Source organism: Schistocerca americana, chromosome 7, assembly GCF_021461395.2.
Source record: "Schistocerca americana isolate TAMUIC-IGC-003095 chromosome 7, iqSchAmer2.1, whole genome shotgun sequence".
Lineage (NCBI taxonomy): Eukaryota > Metazoa > Arthropoda > Insecta > Orthoptera > Acrididae > Schistocerca > Schistocerca americana.
In genome coordinates, this window is record NC_060125.1 from 93061761 (window position 1) to 93074283 (window position 12523).

The 12523-nt window shown below is 45.0% G+C and overlaps 1 non-coding gene across 1 annotated transcript; it reads left to right on the forward strand.

The window, feature by feature from the left end:
- The first annotated feature begins 11641 nt into the window (after positions 1 to 11641).
- Trnat-ugu lies at positions 11642 to 11715 on the forward strand. The gene has a single exon. It is a non-coding gene; the product is annotated as a tRNA-Thr (tRNA).
- The last annotated feature ends 808 nt before the right edge of the window (positions 11716 to 12523 follow it).

The following is a 12523-nucleotide window of genomic DNA, read 5'->3' on the forward strand; positions in this document are numbered from 1 at the left end:
GCATTAATCCTCTGCAGGTCCTCCTGGAGTACGTACGAATCTTCTGATGTTGCTACTTTCTTGTAGACAACCGTGTCATCTGCAAATAGCCTCACGGAGCTACCGATGTTGTCAACTAAGTCATTTATGTATATTGTAAACAATAAAGGTCCTATCACGCTTCCCTGCGGTACTCCCGAAATTACCTCTACATCTGCAGATTTTAAACCGTTAAGAATGACATGTTGTGTTCTTTCTTCTAGGAAATCCTGAATCCAATCACAAACCTGGTCCGATATTCCGTAAGCTCGTATTTTTTTCACTAAACGTAAGTGCGGAACCGTATCAAATGCCTTCCTGAAGTCCAGGAATACGGCATCAATCTGCTCGCCAGTGTCTACGGCACTGTGAATTTCTTGGGCAAATAGGGCGAGCTGAGTTTCACATGATCTCTGTTTGCGGAATCCATGTTGGTTATGATGAAGGAGATTTGTATTATCTAAGAACGTCATAATACGAGAACACAAAACATGTTCCATTATTCTACAACAGATTGACGTAAGCGAAATAGGCCTATAATTATTCGCATCTGATTTATGACCCTTCTTGAAAATGGGAACGACCTGCGCTTTCTTCCAGTCGCTAGGTACTTTACGTTCTTCCAGCGATCTACGATAAATTGCTGATAGAAAGGGGGCAAGTTCTTTAGCATAATCACTGTAGAATCTTAAGGGTATCTCGTCTGGTCCGGATGCTTTTCCGCTACTAAGTGATAGCAGTTGTTTTTCAATTCCGATATCGTTTATTTCAATATTTTCCATTTTGGCGTCCGTGCGACGGCTGAAGTCAGGGACCGTGTTACGATTTTCCGCAGTGAAACAGTTTCGGAACACTGAATTCAGTATTTCTGCCTTTCTTCGGTCGTCCTCTGTTTCGGTGCCATCGTGGTCAACGAGTGACTGAATAGGGGATTTAGATCCGCTTACCGATTTTACATATGACCAAAACTTTTTAGGGTTCTTGTTTAGATTGTTTGCCAATGTTTTATGTTCGAATTCGTTGAATGCTTCTCTCATTGCTCTCTTTACGCTCTTTTTCGCTTCGTTCAGCTTTTCCTTATCAGCTATTATTCGACTACTCTTAAACCTATGATGAAGCTTTCTTTGTTTCCGTAGTACCTTTCGTACATGATTGTTATACCACGGTGGATCTTTCCCCTCGCTTTGGACCTTAGTCGGTACGAACTTATCTAAGGCGTACTGGACGATGTTTCTGAATTTTTTTCCATTTTTGTTCCACATCCTCTTCCTCAGAAATGAACGTTTGATGGTGGTCACTCAGATATTCTGCGATTTGTGCCCTATCACTCTTGTTAAGCAAATATATTTTCCTTCCTTTCTTGGCATTTCTTATTACACTTGTAGTCATTGATGCAACCACTGACTTATGATCACTGATACCCTCTTCTACATTCACGGAATCGAAAAGTTCCGGTCTATTTGTTGCTATGAGGTCTAAAACGTTAGCTTCACGAGTTGGTTCTCTAACTATCTGCTCGAAGTAATTCTCGGACAAGGCAGTCAGGATAATGTCACAAGAGTCTCTGTCCCTGGCTCCAGTTCTGATTGTGTGACTATCCCATTCTATACCTGGTAGATTGAAGTCTCCCCCTATTACAATAGTATGATCACGAAACTTCTTCACGACGTTCTGCAGGTTCTCTCTGAGGCGCTCAACTACTACGGTTGCTGATGCAGGTGGTCTATAGAAGCATCCGACTATCATATCTGACCCACCTTTGATACTTAACTTAACCCAGATTATTTCACATTCGCATTCGCTAATAACTTCACCGGATATTATTGAATTCTTTACTGCTATAAATACTCCTCCACCATTGGCGTTTATCCTATCCTTGCGGTATATATTCCATTCTGTGTCTAGGATTTCGTTACTGTTCACTTCCGGTTTTAACCAACTTTCCGTTCCTAATACTATATGCGCACTATTTCCTTCAATAAGAGATACTAATTCAGGAACCTTGCCCTGGATACTCCTGCAGTTTACCAATATTACGTTAACTTTTCCTGTTTTTGGTCTCTGAGGACGGACGTTCTTTATCAACGATGATAATGTCCTCTCTGGTAAGCCGTCAGGTATTTTATCGTTTCGCCCAAGGGGGGGTCCCTCTAACCTAAAAAACCCCCGTGTGCACGCCACACGTACTCTGCTACCCTAGTAGCTGCTTCCGGTGTGTAGTGCACGCCTGACCTGTCTAGGGGGGCCCTACAGTTCTCCACCCAATAACGGAGGTCGATGAATTTGCAACCATTATAGTCGCAGAGTCGTCTGAGCCTCTGGTTTAGACCCTCCACACGGCTCCAAACCAGAGGACCGCGATCGACTCTGGGCACTATGCTGCAGATATTAAGCTCAGCTTGCACTCCGCGTGCGATGCTGGTTGTCTTCACCAAGTCAGCCAGCCGCCGGAAGGAACCAAGGATGGCCTCAGAACCCAAGCGGCAGGCGTCATTCGTTCCGACATGTGCTACTATCTGCAGCCGGTCACACCCAGTGCGTTCAATAGCTGCCGGAAGGGCCTCCTCCACATTACGGACGAGACCCCCCGGCAAGCACACCGAGTGCACACTGGCATTCTTCCTCGACCTACCCGCTATTTTCCTGAGGGGCTCCATAACCCGCCTAACGTTGGAGCTCCCTATAACTAATAGGCCCGCCCTCTGTGACTGTCGGGACCTTGCCGGAGAATCGGCCACTGGCCCAACAGGCGAGGCATCCTGTGGTGGCTCGGAAACGATGTCATCACCACTAGGATACGCATTTGACTGTTCGTTAACACTTCATAAGCACCGGAAAGCATCAACAAAGAAACTTCACTGGTGTTATGACCAGACGAAACTACATAGTCAGGCCATAACCGCAGGTTCTCTTTGAGTATTCTCGGAAATGGCTCATATGAACCGCAGCATATAAAATATTAGTGCACTTTATTACATGAACGATGAAAAGATTTACTTAATTTAATACAATCCTTTGCCACAGGAATTCTTGATAATTTACAACTGTCATTGGCTTTTAAAGCATCACTTGATGCAATAATTAACAAACTCTTCTCTTACTGTACAATGTTCAACATTTACAAAAGTGCACTTCCGCCTGAGACTTGAGTAACATTTGGCCCTAATCGATGAAGTTAACAACTTCAGCTGAGGTCCGGAACTGTGGAGAGTGTTTCCATGCTCGGACCTGTATTGACCTGCGCTGAGTGAGAGGGCGTGTCTTATACAACCATTCGTCAGCGAGCCGTCATTGGTGTCTGTGGAATCGATGCGCGTTGCCGACTCTGGTGTGGCGCCGCGATCTCTGGACGATACCACAACTATGACCTCTTCACGAGAGAGGGGAGTGATAAATGCCCTCCCACTTAATCTCCGAGCGAGCAGGATGCTGCCTATAGAGTCAACGTTTCTTGACTGTGATTCTACACTCATCTAATGATTCTTGCACAAAGTGAGAAAAGGATAGAAGTGGTTTCAAAATGACATTGTCTTTCCAGATATGTATAAGTAGTTTGGGACATGCATCCGTAGAAAACTGAATAGCTGACGTACAGTATAAGTGGTCATGAGTTCCCAGTCAAGACCACACAACTTCGGTTAACATTCCCCTCGATTACCTTAATAAATCGCCGCTAGGGGTATCCTCCTACCTGTTTTCTGTGAATCTTAGATATTATCCCACAGGGCAGTTCTCGTAGCGCGCTGGGTTCTTCAGTAGACGCAAGCTGGCGACATGTGGTTATAAGTGGAAGCAGAGGTAGCTAATCTACACTACTGGCCGTTAAAATTGCTACACCTAGAAGAAATGCAGATGATCAACGGGTATTCAGTGGAAAAATATATTATATTAAAACTGACATGTGATTACATTTTCACGCAATTTGGGTGCATAGATCCCGAGAAATCAGTGCCCAGAACAATCACCTCTGGCCGTAATAACGGCCTTGATACGCCTGTTCATTGAGTCAGACAGAGCTTGGATGGCATGTACAGGTACGGCTGCCCATACAGCTTCCACAGGATACCACAGTTCATCAAGAGTAGTGACTGGCGTATTGTGGCGAGCCAGTTGCTCGGCCACCATTAACCAGACTTTTTCAATTGGTGAGAGATCTGGAGAATGTGGTGGCCAGGGCAGCCGTCGAACATTTTCTGTATCCAGAAAGGCCCGTACAGGGCCTGCAAAATGCGGTCGTGCATTATCCTGCTGAAATACAGGGTTTCACAGGGATCGAAGGAAGGGTAGAGCCACGGGTCATAACACACCTGAATCAATGGCACCCCACACCATGACGCCGGGTGATACACCAGTATGGCGACGACGAATACACGCTTCCAATGTGCGTTCACAGCGATGTCGCCAAACACGGATGCGACCATCATGATGCTGTAAACAGAACCTGGATTCATCCGAAAAAAATGATGTTTTGCCATTCGTGCACCCAGGTTCGTCGTTAAGTACACCATCGCTGGCGTTCCTGGCTGTGATGCATCGTCAAGGGTAACCACAGCCACGGTTTCCGAGCTGATAGTCCATGCTGCTGCAAACGTCGTCGAACTGTTCGTCCAGATGGTTGTTGTCTTGCAAACGTCCCCATATGTTGACGCAAGGATCGAGACGTGGCTGCACGATCCGTTACAGCCATGCGGATAAGATGCCTTTCATCTCGACTGCTAGTGATACGAGGCCGTCGGGATCCAGCACGGCGTTCCGTATTACCCTCCTGAAACCACCGATTCCATATTATTCTAACAGTCATTGGAACTCGACCAACGCGGGTAGCAATGTCGCGATACGATAAACCGCAATCGCGGTAGGCTACAATCCGATCTTTATCGAAGTCGGAAACGTGATGGTACGCATTTCTCCTCCTTACACGAGGCATCACAACAACGTTTCACCAGGCAACGCCGGTCAACTGCTGTTTGCGTATGAGAAATCGGTTGGAAACTTGCCTCATGTCAGCACGTTGTAGGTCTCGCCACCGGCGCCAACCTTGTGTGAATGCTGTGAAAAGCTAATCATTTGCATATCACAGCATCTTCTTCCTGCCGGTTAAATTTCGCGTCTGTAGCACGTCATCTCCGTGGTGTAGCAATTTTAATGGCCAGTAGTGTATCACACACATCAGAACCCTCGATGTCCTCAATACTGATTTTGACGGAGACAGCGACGATACAGGAGAAGATAATGCTCTTGGAAAGGCCTTTAGTGCCAGCACGACAGATAGAAGCTCACGGTGCCACTTAGGTCTCGGAACCAGCTGTTGCGTGAGGCGGGCCACTGGTGGTCGGTCCTGGTGTTGGCAGCGCCCCCACATCTGCCGAGGCAGTGCCAACCACACTGACCACCTGTTATGCGTTCGACGGTCTCCGCACGTTTGCTCAGAGTTAACACTTGTTGCTTCCCTCAGACTTTTGCAGGCATCGTTGCTGCTCCGATCTCATCTGTAAAAGACGATGTGTTGTACACTGGTGACAGTACTTCGAGCTATCATCAGTTACGTTCACTTGGCAGTCTGCAGAAACGTATGGTCTTCATTCCGTCAGTCGTGCTGCACTTTTCTGGTTTTCAATCCAGTTATATTTGTTGCTCATAATAAAAGAAACGCCGGCCGTTGTAGCCGAGCGGTTTTAGGCGCTTCAGTCCGGAACCGCGCTTCTGCTACGGTCGCAGGTTCGAATCCTGCCTCGGTCATAGATGTGTGTGATGTCCTTAGGTTAGTTAGGTTTAAGTAGTTCTAAGTCTAGGGGACTGATGACCTCAGATGTTAAGTCCCATAGTGCTTAGAGCCATTTGAACCAATAAAGAAACGTTTCCCATCACATTTATGATCTCCGATAATATATGTTAGTTTTTTTTCTGGAAATGAGAGAAACGCTAGCTAGTGTCAGCATAGCGTCTAAAGGGAACGAAAATGTAGCTCATTACCAAGAGTGCGCTGGATGGGTGTGGCCGCAGGACCATCCCGGTACATACCTGTGCTGACAAAGCTAAGGAAAGGTAAACGTAAATCTGCGTGGGCAGTCACGTTTTTGAACCACGACACTCCCGACCCTGGCAACGGGGTATCTATTTCGACGTTGGTCTGTCGCTTGAAGCTATTCCGCACCTGAGTAACTTCCATGTCAATGACTGAGGAAGTTGACTATGGATCACATGGGACTGTCTGAGGTTCCTCTTGTTCTGGACAGCAGTCAGTTTTATAAATTTTACGTTTTATTGGTACGGTGCTGCTAGCACAATAAATTCGTTGCCTTAAGCATTACTGCGGTTATTATAAGCTGGTCCCCGTGCAAGCAATGGTGATGCATGGCCTGTGTGACGCATTAGTGAGCCATTGGAGCCAGGAAATGTATGCGAGCCTCGAGAAAGGATCTCGCTTGTCGATCGTTACTTAGAGATATCGCATGCATTCAGGCGCGAAATTCAGAATTTTCTTTATTAAATATTACTTACCGAAATCGACTCTCCGCATAATATTAGAGGAGCTTACATGTTATTAGAGTTTTAATACGCCATGACTGCTACTGCAGTAAACCACTTATCTCAATAAACAAATGAACATTGTTACGATTCCAACGATGTACGGGTAGCCACGAAGTTATTCTGATTATACCACAAACTTTGGCTGCGGGCCATTCTAGCCAGTCGGCTATAGGAGGGAATCCTAGACTGTTGTGCTTTGATGCTAGGTTTACTACGCTCTAGTTAACTTTTTGGGATGATTTGTTTCTGACTGTCTAACTGTAACTATTTTATGGTGTTCGCGAATAACCGCACTGTAATGACATCTCAGTACTTATTTCAAGTACACTACTGAGCATTAAAATTGTTACGCCGCGAAGATGACGTGCTACAGACGCGAAATTTAACCGACAGGAAGAAGATGCTGTGATATGCAAATGATTAGCTTTTCAGACCATTCACACAAGGTTGGCGCCGGTGGCGACACATACAACATGCTGACATCAGGCAAGTTTCCAACCGATTTCTCATACACAAACAGCAATTGACCGGCGTTGCCTGGTGAAACGTTGTTGTGATGCCCCGTGTAAGGAGGAGAAATGCGTACCATCACGTTTCCGACTTTGATAAAGGTCAGATTGTAGCCTATCGCGATTGCGGTTTATCGTATCGCGACACTGCTGCTCGCGTTCGTCGAAATCCAATGACTGTTAGCAGAATATGGAATCGGTGGGTTCAGGGGGGTAATACTGAACGCAGTGCTGGATCCCGACGGCCTCGTATCGCTAGCAGTCGAGATGACAGGCATCTTATCAGCATGGCTGTAACGGATCGTGCAGCCACGTCTCGATCCCTGAGTCAACACATGGGGACGTTTGCAAGGCAACAACCATCTGCACGAACAGTTCGACGACGTTTGGAGCAGCATGGACTATCAGCTCGGAGACCATGGCTGCGGCTACACTTGACGCTGCATCACAGACAGGAGCGCCAGCGATGGTGTACTCAACGACGAACTTGGGTGGACGAATGGCAAAACGTCATCTTTTCGGATGAATTCAGGTTCTGTTTACAGCATCATGATGGTCGCATCCGTGTTTGGTGACATCACGGTGAATGCACATTGGAAGCGTATATTCGTCATCGCCATACTGGCGTATCACCTGTCGTGATGGTATGGGGTGCCATTGCTTACACGTCTCGGTCACCTCTTGTTCGCATTGACAGCACTTTGAACAGTGGACGTTATATTTCAGATGTGTTACGACCCGTGGCTCTACCCGTCATTCGATCCCTGCGAAACCCTACATTTCAGCAGGATAATTCACGACCGCATGTTTCAGGTCCTGTATGGGTCTTTCTGGATACAGAAAATGTTCGACGGCTGCTCTGGCCAGCACATTCTCCAGATCTCTCACCAATTGAAAACGTCTGGTCAATGGTGGCCGAACAACTGGTTCGTCACAATACGCCAGTCACTACTCTTGATGAACTGTGGTATCGTGTTGAAGCTGCATGGGCAGCTGTACCTGTACACGCCACCCAAGCTCTGTTTGACTCAATGCCCAGGCGTATCAAGGCCGTTGTTACGGCCAGAGGTGGTTTTTCTGGGTACTGATGTCTCAGGATCTATGCACCCAGATTGCGTGAAAATGTAATCACATGTTAGTTCTAGTATAATATATTTGTCCAATGAATACCCGTCGATCATCTACATTTATTCTAGGTGTAGCAATTTTAATGGCCAGTTGTGTAGTGTCATGTCAGAAAAGAGTTCACCAGCATCGCAGCGGGGAACAAATCCTCCAGATTGTTGTTGCGTATTTCTTGTTACATGCAAGTAGTACCTTGAGATAGTACTACATCCTCTCCACCAAAGGAGAGTCATAGAAGATTCATTGTGAATCACTTACTCCTCCGTGCAATTTCCACCCGATGCGTGTATTACCTTCGTGCAGATCCGAACGGACTGTGATTTCGGAAATTCGTTGTTGGAGACGCTAAAGTCACTTGTCCCACATTAGCTTAACATTTCCTCATGATATTTCATTTTCATCCGTGATGGTATGTCGTTGCTATCATCAACATGGACACATTTCCTCTCGTCAGACATTTCTCACTAGTGACTTTCGATTTACTTGTTCCGTCTCATTAAATCTCAAAATTCAGCACTCAATGGAACACAGTGAAATTTCTCATTCTCTTCGTATTCCTCAAGATAATTCCACAAAAGGATAAATAATAAGGTGTTGACCACAGCGGTGGCAATGATAGATATTGCCATCTCCAGAAGGTGCTGTATATAAAGCGTACCTTTCTCCCTTATGCCGACAGCTTTCTGCTAATTTTTTTGTTCCTCATTTTTCTTATATATATGGTCAGTATATGGCTATACACGAATTAGAATCGTAGCGAAGTAAAAGTGCAAACACTACATCCAGTAGTCAATGAGAAAATGAGCAAAGAAAACGAAATTTCGATACCAGTGCAATTAATTCTGCAGTATTTCTCAGTGACGCGGGGTCCTTAACTTCGGAAACACGCTCTAAGCTGGACACACTGATCTATTCTCGGTAAAATGATAGGAATAAATTATTTTGTTGTTTTAATAGTTCATATTACAGCCAGGTTGGGAAAGAATATTCGCTGCGATCGCTATGCGGGAGGACACACTATAGATCGCACTTCTCCCGTATTACCATTCATATTTACCAGAGTAATGACATTGACCTAACGATATTCCAATCAAAAGATCAAGTCATATGCGCCTGTATTTGATACGGTGGACGCTAATTCGAGGGGACAATATTATTGAAATACCGTTCAGCCGTGCCGCAATTTCCTGGAATCACGTGGGATGAGTAACTATACCGACCATTCAGCTCCATCCACATCTGTATAAGACTGCTCTGCAATTCACACATAAGCGCCTTTTTAATCGAATCAGTGTCACACTATTTCTCTACCGCACCACTTTCAAACAACTAACGCTTAAATCTTCACATCCAACTGCTGTTCTTTCACCGGCCTCGTCATCCACGGTGAGTTCAGCCTTAATCATGATTCCCGCCGCTTGAAAAAAGGTACAATGTCCAATATCCCGTAGGTAAAATGAGGGTACGTTTAGGATGATCATTATGACATTAATTTAGTTTTGATATCACATCTCGACTATCCTCCACTATAAACTCTTGTATCATACCCGTAAGGGACCTAGATAGGTCTTCCCACATCATAGCAAACACCGAAATACCAAAACTGCCCATGAATCACACTCTTAAGTGATGTTCTCGTCACAGCGCGGAGGTAGCAGTGAGTCCGCTACTCTTGTGGTGGAACTTTAATGAACCCACTCATGAACTCGCTACTTCTGGAATTAGCATCCAAAAGTTTTTGGGAGGATGTCACTTACTTTTTATCTTTCACTTTCCATTACATTGAACCGAAAACTGATCACAAAAATTGTATGGTAAAGAAGATCACCCACAAGATTCACATGTAAAATCATTAATCATTTTCATTTTTCACAAATATAATCCTTCTATACTAATGAATTTTTAATAGTTCACAATTAAAAATACGCTTCCTAAGTTCAATTACTGGCCTCTAAGCCGCCATTTTGGACGCGCCTAGTAATTTTGCTATTCGGCATCTCCTTAAGGTCTGGATAGATGGAAGAGATCCAGGTCTGTGCACTTACTCAATTATTCTCTAAAAATTTATATTAAACTGAAGTTTTGAGCTGTTATCCCTTGTTATTGGATACAAAATATGAATCACACTTTAGCAACAATTAATGAATGAAAATGTGACCTTTGGTACCCTGCCCAAGGGTGAGCTAGCGGAGCAGCCAGTCAGGTCCCAGGACTTTTCATTCGGCGCATTTCTCATAATATTCGTATTTGTACTCGTAGTACCCTCTGTTGTTCGTACCTCGTTTCACTTTATTACCTCATATGCTGGCTTCCTTCTGCATCTTAGTTCAACTGAGATACCATTTACGTGAATAAATCTTGTGGTTCCTAGAGCCAGAATTATTACTACATATTTACAAATGGAAAAATGAGACTGACCTGGCCTAAAGTGAAGAAAAACGAACTTGCCCCGCAGACAAGGGTAAAACTGTTGTTCGTCTATTATCCATACAAACTTTGCTGCAGTTACAACATCGCCATTATTCCGTAAAAATAAATCTCATTGTACTAGTTACAGCTTTTTTATTGGACTTATAGTTCCTAGCATAAAACGTAATACCAATTCAAACCTTGTTTAAAAGTTTTGTTACGTCTAGGTCTATCTATAATTACGCCAACCACAACTTATTTACAGCAGGTGTGATACTACTTGGAATTTTGCTCTTAGTCCTAAGAATTTAACCTTTCGTAGTTATTGATTGTCTAAAATAACTAACCATACAAGTAAGACAGCATTTCAGTATGATAAAGAAAATAGTAAGTAAAACATATATTAGCAACAGAAATTTCGTTTTAGGAAACAAGATAGTCATAGCAAACCAAATTTTACGACACAGAATTTTATTGAGGACTGGGTCCACAACCTTAGTGCAATTGCTGAATGACGCCATTCCGCTTACAGTTGTCAAAAATATGTACGTCGAGTTCAGTTTCGAAATTCTGTCATTGTCAAACATTCCGAAAGCAAACAGTCAGCATATAAAATACTCTGGAGTTAAAAACAAAGTAACATATTTTTAATACTGAAACATAAGGCTACTTAAGCGGCATGTTAAAGCCCACTGTACAATGTTAGGCTGTGACACGTTCGAACATACTGTAGTTCCCAGTAGATTGAAAAGAAATAGGAATGTTAGTATACGTATATAGATGGTATCTGTTCTTTTGGACATGTCCAAAAGAACAGATACCATCTTAGTATATATATAGTTAAGGCTCACCGGCCACTTCACCATCTTCTTCTTCTGTGCGAGTGCACAAATAGTGCTCGAACTCTTACGGGAATCGGCAACGCGCCGCGAGTAATGAGTATAATGGGCGGGGGCACTACAAATGTAGTGCGGGACAATACGTTGGGAATGTGGGTTTCGAGGGAGGCGTGCCAAAGATAAATTCCTGCAGTCGCTCTATCCTCTGTGTCCTCGGTGGCTCAGATGGATAGAGCGTCTGCCATGTAAGCAGGAGATCCCGGGTTCGAGTCCCGGGCGGGGCACACGTTTTTGTCTCTCCCCATTGACGTATGTCAACGCCTGTAAGCAGGTAATGGTGTTCATTTCATTGTAATTAGTATTCGTAACCGTCATTCCACACAACATGTGGGCACGGGCCATGTGCAAAGCACTAAATTATGAATCAAATTGCATAAAAATATAAACTACATCCGCAATATACACGTAAATCAAATACTTCTGTAGCCAAGTGTTTTACGTACTTTATCTCTACTGTAACACGCTGACCATGCTTGGTAACAAATGTGCGAAGCTGAAAGTGAGTCGCAGCAGTGCCATAGGCCTTTCCACACCGGCGGCCGCCGAAACGTATACTGTATGTGCTACAAGGGATAGCGAAGCCCAAACTACCTCAGTTCCGAAGCATAGGCTATTGTACTAAAGTCACTTCTGTTAGTGTCACGGCTCTGTCACGTGGAGACGGGCTGCAATCTGGAATACTGTTCACGGACCGGAGTCTGGCGATGTGTGAGCGCAGTCCGCACTGAGATCGAGGGACCTGGAGCTGCTGCCATAATGGGCCAGGACCCGTCCTGCGAAGCAGCCCGCCGGCCATTGACTTTGGGGACAGCGGGATACCGCCGTTACCTCGCGTCACCAGCCTGCCGCCCTCTGGTCCTTACAGGACACACGAGCCGCAACACAATGCATGACACTGCAGTTAGCCAAGACCACCCGGAGCTGGAGTTGCTGCTGAGAGAAGAAGCTGCATGACGGGCCACTGCGTGGCCAACGTTGCACTGTGTCAGCATCGCGGAGCGCGTGCCAACGGGGAGGAGCCACTGAGTGCCG